The sequence below is a fragment of the Lactuca serriola genome, chromosome 6 (genome assembly GCF_051521515.1).
Source record: "Lactuca serriola cultivar US96UC23 chromosome 6, Lser_US96UC23_V15, whole genome shotgun sequence".
In the NCBI taxonomy this organism is placed as follows: domain Eukaryota; kingdom Viridiplantae; phylum Streptophyta; class Magnoliopsida; order Asterales; family Asteraceae; genus Lactuca; species Lactuca serriola.
Genome location: NC_136413.1, coordinates 61,082,536 through 61,093,640, shown reverse-complemented (window position 1 = coordinate 61,093,640; position 11,105 = coordinate 61,082,536). Strand labels below are relative to the sequence as shown.

General features: G+C 38.9%; 1 long non-coding RNA gene across 1 annotated transcript; it reads left to right on the top strand.

The window, feature by feature from the left end:
• The first annotated feature begins 257 nt into the window (after positions 1 to 257).
• Positions 258 to 10,876, top strand: LOC145058977 (uncharacterized). The gene is made up of 3 exons (XR_013686594.1): positions 258 to 336; positions 10,507 to 10,561; positions 10,665 to 10,876. It is a non-coding gene; the product is annotated as an uncharacterized LOC145058977 (long non-coding RNA).
• The last annotated feature ends 229 nt before the right edge of the window (positions 10,877 to 11,105 follow it).

The following is an 11,105-nucleotide window of genomic DNA, read 5'->3' as shown; positions in this document are numbered from 1 at the left end:
GAAATGTCTTTAATGACTTAATCTAAATGTGTTTTACATATATAAAAATTATTGGCCGAGAATGATTCCCCTTCTCAACCTTTTATTTTTTTTCTCAATTGAACTTACCTCTCTCTCTCTCTCTCTCTATATATATATATATATATATATATATATATATATATATAATACATTTTTAATTTTTTTAAGTCACTATCGACTTATAAATACAAAATGAATAATCATCATAAAAGAATATTTAGCGGATTTTGAATTTATCGCATTCTTACATCCGAAGTCGTTGCTTTTATCTTCCACCTTGCCGCTACCGTTGTCATCTTCTTGGTTTTCCATCAGGTAAATTATCAGCCGATCACAGGTACTCAGCGCATTTGTTCTCTTTATCTCTGTTCTCTATTTTATTGCGTGCTATATCTCCAGGAAGAAACATAAATTGTATAATAATGAAGGGGGAACGCGAGATTCGTGATTGCTGTTGAATTGGGGTTTAATTGAATGTTTGCTTACAAATTTTGATTTGTTTTTATGTCGATAAAGTTTTTGCTCTATCTACTGATAACAGTTCTAAAATAAAAAATAAAAAGTAATCTGTATTCAACATCACTTTATAAAGAGACCCAAATAATATTTTTACTATTTTCATGTTAGATTGGCATTTGATTTCGTTACTTTGTTTTTTTGGGTATTATAATAGATAATAAATACAAATGACCAAGACTTCTAAGTTTATGAACGTCTAATCCGGGGCAATTTATTCCAATTCGTCATTTTTAATTTGCCTTGCTCTTTGCTCCAAACACGTATGCCACCAGTTTGAGATCACCTACTTAGAATCATTCATCCTCACAGTTGAGACTATATAAACCCTCATGAGGGCAGTTGATATACAAACCAAAAATCAGCAAGAGTTTCATTTAGACATTATGAATCCTTGTGTTTTTATAATTTTCTCACTTCTTTTGCTACTCATTGTGACTACAACTTCCAGCCAATTGGTAAGAGTTGGAGAAGGAGGGGTTGATGCAGATGTTGTGATGAACAAGTGTTTGGATAAGGAGATACACGCTCTCCTTCTTTTTAAAGCTCCCCTTAAAGACCCTGATGGTGGTCTCTCTACTTGGACAGCTGACGAACATGACTGCTGTAAATGGAGAGGAATTACGTGCAACAACCAAACAGGTCATGTTACAAAGCTTGAAATCAGCAACTCTGGTCTTGTAGGTGAGATTAGCCATTCTTTGCTTAATTTAAGCTATTTGAATCATTTGGATCTTTCCATCAATTCTTTTCATGGAAACATTCCCATCTTCATTGGTTCCATGACCCAATTAATTTACCTTGACCTTTCCGATAACTCCTTTTATGGAACCATTCCTCCAGAATTTGAAAACCTCACCAACTTGCAACACCTTCAACTTAGTTACGTTGGAAGATGTAGAGTTGAAAAGATAGAGTGGTTGTCTAATCTGTCTCATTTGGAGAAACTTGAATTAGATGGGATTTCCCTAGCCAAACAAAATCACTGGGTAGATGTAATTCTGAGTCTCCCGAAACTCTCATATTTATCTTTAGAGGGATGTGAACTGTCACAGGTGATGTATCCATATTCTTCTTCATTTCTCAACTTTTCTTCTTCTTCTTCATCTATTGAAGGCCTTTATCTTGGAAACAACAGTCTCACCTCATCCATGTATCGTTGGTTGTTCCTATTAACCAGCAATAAGCTTGGCTATCTTGATCTCTCTTACAACATGTTAGATGGGATACCCAAATATCTTGGTAACCTCTGTAGCTTGGAGTATTTGGAAATCAGTAACAACTCGGCTGCTGTCCAATTTCCTGATTTTCTCAACAACTTGTCTGGATGCACATCCCTTTCATTACAATGGTTGGATGCTTCTGATAGCCAATTTATAGGATCATTGTCCAATGATATCCAAAAGTTTTCATCCCTAGAGTACTTGGACTTATCTCATAATCACTTAAATGGAATTATAAGTGACAAACTGTGGGAACTACCGGGGCTTGGATTGCTTGACGTTTCTTTTAATAACCTTACAGTTCCTTCCACATATCACTTGCCAAGCATTTCATATGTAAAGAAAATTTATGTAAGCTCTTGCAAGGTAGGGCCTGGCTTCCCCAAATGAATTCAGACACTCAAAAATCTTAACCGTCTTGATCTTTCCAATACTGGAATTTCAGACACCATTCTTCTGGAGTTTTGGGACACGTGGCCTTCTCAATTAAAATATCAGAATCTCTCTTCCAACAACATTAGCGGGAAAGTACCAAATTTATTAAGTTTTGCCAACGGTTCAAAGATAGATTTGAGTTCCAACAACTTTCACGGTCCGATACTAAATGTTTCTTCTACTTTGTCATTATTAAATCTTTCCAGAAACATTCTCTGGAGGGATCTCCTTTATATGTCAGATTGTTGATGGGTTCTCTTCATTTCTTGACCTCTCTTGCAACATATTTATTGGACAACTCCCAGACTGTTTGTGGCATTTCAGAGAGCTAAAAGTTCTTAATCTCGGACACAACAATCTCTTTGGAAGGCTTCCTCCCTTTATTGGATTTTTGACAGAACTCCAGGTGTTGTATCTATACGATAACAACTTCTCTGGAGAATTGCCTTTGTCTTTAAAAAATTGCACAAGTTTAATCTCGTTGAATTTGGGGGCCAACAAGTTTTCTGGTAATGTGCCTGTTTGGATAGGAGAAAACCTATCAGGGTTGTATGTTCTTATCCTAAGATCAAACAACTTCTTTGGAACCATCCCTTTACAATTATGTCAGTTAGCTAATCTTCAAATTTTGGACTTGTCAATGAACAATCTTCAAGGAACCATCCCCTCATGTTTTAGTAATCTTACGAGCATGATTCAACCAAGATTCTATTGGAATTTTATATATAAAGGAATTGCAAGTTGGCAATTTCCTTTATATCCCACATTGGTGGGGAGAAGAAATTTTTGAGGGTTTATAAGCCTATTCCCTTAGCAAGCCTTCAAAGGCTTTAGTGGATCAAAGGAATGGACCAAGCCCACGCGCGTGCCTAGCCTAGCCTAGCCTAGCCTAGCACTAGCCGACGTCGCGAGTGCGCGATTTAGGCGCACTTTGCATTTCGCTGGGAGCTGAGGAGCTTTTATTTACGTTGACTTCGTGGAGGCCAAGTCAGGGTATTCTAGAAGGATCAGGAGACGGCTTGCTTGGAGAGCAAGCTGTCGCCCTAGGGTTTCTTGGGCTGGCCTATGGGGGCCCGTTTGATGCCTTCTAGGGTTACAATACCTATAAATACAGCTCCCTAGGAGCTGCATTAACACACACGAAAATCTGAAAGCTCTCTCCCTCTCTCTGCGTTTTTTCTTCTAGTTTCCGAGTAGTCGCTTTGTGTTTGTCGATTTCCAGTGCTGTTGGAATATCGATCAAGCTGCATTAAATCCTGGGGTTTTACTCTGTTGCTTACAACCAGTAGAAGCGAAGTAAAAACCTTTAAGGACAGGAATCTGATCCGTGCAGTTGCTTCAAGATCAAGTCAGCAATCACCAGGTCGGTTTTACTTTTCTGTCTTGTGTTTAATTCGTCCAATAACATGACAGTCTTCTTCTACCTTTCTTATAATCAGATCTAATCGAGAAGGATAGATCTGGTTTCTGGACGAAACTTGGTAAATATATTAATAATAATTGAATTTATTATTCGCAACTAATCGACATATAATTCACAATATTATTTGTCGGTTTCCTTGCACGTCTTTTAGTTTGATTTACAACAATCTTAAAGGTTTTTTATATTTTGTGATAAATTAACAGACTAATGGACACTACTGCTAGCCTCCACTTCATGAACCAAGAGTTTGCCAAACTTGACCAATTCGATGGTCAGAACTACACTCGTTGGGCCGAAAAGGTCAAGTTCATGCTTCATGTCTTGAAGCTCTCCTTTGTGTTGGACCCAAAACTGACACTAATTCCTGAAAATCCAATTCCCAAGGAGGGGGAATCTGTGGACCCAGCGGTCATTGCAGAACTGGAAAAGCAAAGGATTCTGCGTAGAGAATCCGAGGAATTGTGTGTGGGTCACATCAAGAATTCCCTATCTGATCGGCTCTATGATCTTTACTCGCCGGTCAAAGATCCAAAAGAGCTATGGAATGCGTTGGAACTTAAGTACAAGGCACATGAGGAAGGTACTAACAAGTACCTTGTGTCCAAGTACCTTGAGTTTCAAATGGTTGATGACAAATCAATTATGGAGCAAGTGCATGAACTCCAAGTCATGGTCAACAAGTTGAATGCACTCTCTATCTCTCTTCCAGAACTCTTTCAGGTTGGTGCGATCATCGCAAAACTGCCACCCTCGTGGAAAGATTTCTCTAAGAGAATGATGCACAAATCTGAGGACTACTCCTTGGATGATCTGATGAAACACCTCCGCATTGAGGAGGAAACTCGTATCAGGGACAAGCGAGGTAAAGTTGGACAAAGTGTGCATCATGTGTCAGCTGGGAGTTCTAGCCACAAAGACAAATCTTGGGGACAGAACAAGAAGAACTTTGGACCCAAGAAACAAAGCTTCAAGAAACCGGGTCATCAAAATCCCAACTCAAAGCCAAAAAGGGTCGGTCCTTGCCACGTCTGCGGAGAGATTGGGCACTATGCGAGAGAATGCAAAGATCACAAATCAGTACCGGTTGCACAAGCAGTCGAGAAGGTGACTGACATGGTGGCTAGTGTGAACCTTGGAGAGATCTTCATGATCTCCTCTCTTACTCGAGCAATCTGTGCTCGAGGTTGGTTCGTGGACACTGGAGCCACTGTGCATGTTTCTGGGCAATGAGAGAGCTTTCGCAATTACCACCCCATGCCACATGGGAGGGTTGTCGCCTGTGCTGATGGCCACAAAGCTGAAGTTCTAGGAAGGGGTGATGTTCGGTTGAAGTTCACACGTGGTGAATGGGTGACTCTTCGAGATGTTCTACATGTTCCTAGTATCTCGAAGGGTTTGATTTCTGCAGACAAGTTTGACAAGGGTGGGTTCAAGATGGTGCTTGAGAGAGGCAAGATTGTGATCACTAAAGGCAGAAGACATGTTGGGAGGGTGAACAATACTTCGGGAATGTATCGCTTTTGTCTTAGTGATGAGGGTAATATGAGTGGTCCTAGTGTTGAAAGTGGTGTTTCTAGTGTTGCTAGTGTGTCGAGGTGTTGGTAATGATGTAATTGATGGATTGGTTGCTAATGTGAATGAAGTGAACTTTTCTGGTTATATTGTTTGTTCAATTTCTTTATGGCATAAACGTTTAGCTCACACTAATGTTAAAAACATTGAAAAAATGCAAACTAAAGGTATGTTAAAATATGACACAAAAGATTTTGAAAAATGTGAAACATGTGTAAAATCAAAGTTTACTAAAAAACCATTCCCATCAGTTAAGAGAAACTCATCATTTCTTGAGTTGATTCATTATGATATATGTGAGTTAAATGGAATCCTTACTCGAGGAGGAAAAAGGTATTTCATCACATTTTGTGATGACTTCAGTAGATATCTACATGTTTATTTGCTGAGATCAAAAGATGAAGCTTTTGATGCATTTAAACGATATAAGGCTGAGGTCGAAAATCAACTTGAAAGACACATCAAAATTCTTCGCTCGGACAGAGGCGGAGAATATTTCAACCAAGAGTTTGACACATTCTGCGAAGAGAATGGAATCAAACATGAGAGAACATCACCATACACCCCCCCCCCCCCCAACAGAATGGTTTGGCTGAAAGAAAGAACCGAACCCTTTGTGAGATAGTCAACTGTATGTTGAACCAATCGGGTCAACCAAACAATCTGTAGGGGGAAGCACTATTGACTGCTTGTTATGTTCATAATAGGATCACTAGTCGTGTGATTCCTACAAGCCCTTATGAGTTGTGGAAAGGTAGAAAGCCTAACCTAGACTATTTGAAAGTGTGGGGGTGTGTTGCTAATTATCGGACTCCCGATCCTAAGTGAACCAAATTGGGAGCACGAGCTAATAAGAGTATATTTATTGGATATGCTCAAAATAGCAAGGCTTACCGATTACTAGATATTGATTCTGGTGTGGTTGTGGAATCCAGAGATGTAGAATTCTTTGAGGAAAAGTTTTCTAAGGATGAAGAAAACTCTAGTCATACAACACCTACAAGTACCTCTCGAGAAATACACCTCCTCCCATTGTGGAGGAACCAAGGAGAAGTACTAGGGCTAGAATTGAGAAAACCTTTGGAGATGATTTCTATTCTTATTTGGTCGAAGGAACACAAAAGTGACGAGATAGGTCATCTTTTCAATTAATTTGGATGATGATCCTAAGACCTTTACTGAAGCCATGACGTCTCAGGATGCTCCTCTGTGGAAGGAAGCAATCAATGACGAAATGGATTCAATTATGGGTAATGGAACTTGGGAGTTAGCTGATCTACCCAAGGGGAGAAGACCTATAGGATCCAAATGGATATTTAAGAAGAAATATCATCCTGATGGATCCATATCTGCTTATAAAGCAAGGTTGGTTGCAAAGGGCTATAGGCAGTGAAAAGGGATCGATTATTTTGATACCTATGCCCCAGTTGCTAGAATTAGTTCAATCAGAACTCTCATAGCAATATCAGCTTTGAAGGGATTGTACATTCATCAAATGGATGTGAAGACAGCCTTTCTGAATGGTTATCTCAAAGAGGAGATTTACCTGGAGCAACCTGAAGGTTTCGTAATACCTGGACAAGACAACAAAGTATGTAGACTTGTTAAGTCTTTGTACGGGTTGAAACAAGCTCCTAAATAATGACATGAGAGATTTGACACCACTGTGACTGCCTTTGGTTTTCAACACAATAGTGCTGATAGATGTATTTACTCTAAACATACATCTGATTACATAGTAGTTATATGTATTTATGTTGATGATATGCTGATCATTGCCACTCACATAGAAGGTATTCTTGAGATGAAGAAATACCTATCTTCGAACTTTAAGATGAAAGATCTTGGAGAAGTAGATACTATTCTTGGTATCAAGGTGAAGAGGACAGGTGGTCAGATTTCTCTGAGTCAATCTCATTATATAGAGAAAATTCTGACAAAGTTTCAACATTTGAACCTTAAGGAATTTAACACTCCTTTTGATTCAAGTGTGAAACTTAAGGTGAATTCTGGTCGAGCTGTGGCTCAACTGGAATATGCTAGTGCAGTTGGGAGCATGATGTATGCTACTCACTGCACGCGACCTGACATTGCATTCGCTGTAAGCAAATTGAGTCAGTATACAGTTAATCCAGGGATGGAGCACTGGAAGGCAGTGGGTAGAGTACTAGGATACCTGAAAAGGATAAGTACTTTTGAATTGATATATTCGTCATCTAATGGAATACTTGAAGGTTATTCTAATGCCAGCTGGATTTATCACACCAGTGATTCAAAATCCACAAGTGGTTGGATTTATACTCTAGCTGGTGGTGCTATTTCTTGGGCGAGCAAGAAACAGACATGCATAGCTCATTCAACGATGGAAGCAGAGCTAATTGCCTTAGCAGCAGCAGGCAAAGAGGCAGAGTGGATTCGAGATCTACTTATGGATATACGTTTGTGGGATATTCCGATGCCTTCAATACCTATGTACTGTGACAGTGAGGCCACACTGTCTAAAGTATATAATGCGGTATATAATGGGAAGTCAAGACATCTAGGTCTGCGACACAATTTTGTGAGACAACTAATTGAAAGTGGTACCATCAAGGTTGTCTATGTCAAGACAAGTAGGAACTTGGCAGATCCGTTTACCAAACCTCTGACGAGAGATTTGGTTACATCTACCACGAGAGTCATGGGTCTAAAACCACAATAGAATCGTTTAGTGATAGGAAACCCAACTTGACATTAGTGCTCCTAATTTTCAAGTTTAAAGGGTAACAACGAAATCACTAACGATAGAAGGTACTATCATTCATGATAGATCCATATGAGGTAGGATAGTACGTCGTTGCCGAGAATGAGGTTGAGTTACGACTCTTAACATAGTTTTGGAGACATCTAAGAAACGAAGATGTAGTAAAACTTTGCCTATATGATCTAGAGGTGGTGCCGCCTCAAGTGAAGATTAGTGGTTTATCTTCTAAAGGGTCATGAAAAGGATTTATAGTGCATGGCCATAATAACGCTCAGGGAGAACACAAATATGACTTGTGATGTGTGGGGGTAAACCTGAGAGGTCATTTAGGTTCATGGTTTAAACCTATAAGGATACCATTGAATCGGTCTCTTCTTGTTTGTTCTCATTAAACTAGGTTTTAATCTTCGTGACTCCCGAGTGACATCATCTGTCTGAGTGAAAGGAAACTTACCAACTTGGTGGGGGATTGTTGGAATTTTATATATAAAGGAATTGCAAGTTGGCAATTTCCTTTGTATCCCACATTGGTGGGGAGAAGAAACTTTTGAGGGTTTATAAGCCTATTCCCTTGGTAAGCCTTCAAAGGTTTTAGTGGATCAAAGGAATGGGCCAAGCCCACGCACGCGCCTAGCTTAGCTTAGCACTAGCCGACGTCGCGAGTGCGTGAAATGGCGTGATTTAGGCGCACTTCGCACGACGCATCGGGAGCTGAGGAGCTTTTATTTTTAACGAGTTCGGGTCAAGTCGGTTTGACCGATCCGGTCAAATGGTTGATCGTCGTTGACTTCGTGGAGGCCAAGTCAAGGTAGAAGGATCAGGAGATGGATTGCTTGGAGAGCAAGCTGTCGCCCTAGGGTTTCTGGGGCCGGCCTATGAGGGCCCGTTTGATGCCTTCTAGGGTTACAATACCTATAAATATAGCTCCCTAGGAGCCGCATTAACACACACGAAAATCTAAAAGCTCTCTCCCTCTCTCTGCGTTTTTTCTTTTAGTTTCCGAGTAGTCGCTTTGTGTTTGTCGATTTCCAGTGCTGTTGGAATATCGATCAAGCTGCATTAAATCCTAGGGTTTTACTCTGTTGCTTACAGCCAGTAGAAGCGAAGTAAAAACCTTTAAGGATAGGAATCTGATCCGTGCAGTTGCTTCAATATCAAGTCAGCAATCAACAGGTCGGTTTTACTTTTCTGTCTTGTGTTTAATTCGTCCAATAACAGGACAGTCTTCTTCTACCTTTCTTATAATCAGATCTAATCGAGAAGGATAGATCTGGTTTCTGGACGAAACTTGGTAAATATAATAATAATAATTGAATTTATTATTCGCAACTAATCGACATATAATTCACAATATTATTTGTCGGTTTCCTTGTGCGTCTTTTAGTTTGATTTACAATAGATTCTCACAAGATGTAAAGTTTTATACACTTGTAAGAGGTGTTGCATATGGATCGGGGATATATGTTGACCATGCAATGATTGAGTGGCAAGGAGATGAACATGAATTCTTTAGCACTCTGAAATTGTTGAAGACCATTGACCTGTCAAGCAACAAGTTAACAGGACAAATCCCATATGAAATTACCAATCTTTCAGAATTGATTGCCCTGAGCTTGTCAAAGAACTCTCTATTTGGAGAGATTCCACAGAAAATTGGTGAGATGAAAAAACTTCTGACTTTGGATTTGTCTAGAAACAGTTTTTTAGGGCAGATACTATCAAGCATGTCTCAGATGACTTTACTGAATGACCTAGACTTGTCATTTTATAACTTTTCAGGGAGAATTCCATCTAGCACTCAACTCCAGTCCTTTGAACCTTCAATATATGATGGGAATTCACAAATATGTGGACTTCCCCTTACCAAAAAGTGTCCTGGAGATGAAGAATCAGAAGTCCCACCAGTCGTTGGTAAAAGTAAGAGTGATGAGAAAGACATAGATGAATTTTGGGGATGGTTTTATGTTGGTGGGGGAACTGGTTTTGCTATTGGATTTTGGATAGCATGTGGTGCTTTACTTCTCAACCGCCGAGGGAGACGTGCATTTTTTTCACTTTTTTGATAGCTGCAAAGATTGGGTTTAGGTGAAGGTGCTGATGCGCATTTCAAGTTTGCATAAAGCTAGACAAACATAGTTTGTCATCTAGTTTTTATTTTTGATTTCTTATTTTCTAGTATGTAATTTTGCTGGAGGTTTTAAGTCCTCCATATTAATAAAGTTGCCACCAACACCATGGGGGGCCATTTTCTCTGTTTTGTATGAAATAAGATATCCTACAAAATTCAATACATTTCGTAGCATCTAAAAAACAAGAAGAAAGTTAGAGGGACACTAAAAAACCAAAAACCGAACCGGACTGGTGTAGAAAAAAATGGTTTCATACAAATCGATTTCGTTTGAAACCGAGTCGCCGGTTTAGTAATGGTGTAAGTTAGAAATCCATTAGATATCATATTTCGATAGCAATTCCACTTCCATTACGTTTCAACATCAGTTATAAATGGAAATGAAAATTGTAATTTACACTTGAGTTTATAGTTTCTACTATTGACTTGTCTGTTCTATTTGCAGCACATGGCCCCTACAGATCAACTAGTTTTCAGAAAGAAACTGTTGAGATTAAAAGGTACTAAATACCATCTGAACTTGCATTTTTTCCAAGTTCTCCTAAACGATGGAAAATATTGCTTGCTAGTTTTCCAAATTTAACTGTGAAATCTTTGTTCCAGGTTGTGAATTATGAAAATCATGTGACGATTCAAAATTAAAGAGCAAAGCGGAAAGTTTTGTTAGTGTTATTATGGATAATAGTTTTGTGTTTTGGGTTGATGTCACTGTTTCCCCACAACCTATAGGTTTTGATCTCATTTGGTCACTCGTTTATCTTTTTGTCATTCAAAGTCCTAAACTTTCAAGAAATATATCAAAAAGGTCATTATTAGAAGGAAGAATGGGATATCCTGTTATAAGATGACCTGACATTCCATATAGAACTTACTTACATGGAGGTTTAAGTGGGCGTCCACATGGCACTTTCTTTTTAATTATACTAGGTGTGAAACCTATGTACTACACATGTTGATTAAAATTAAATTAAATATCAAGGTGTAAACATTAAGCAATTTTAAAACTAAAATTTTGAAAAAAATACAAAGAAAATGGTGAATAAG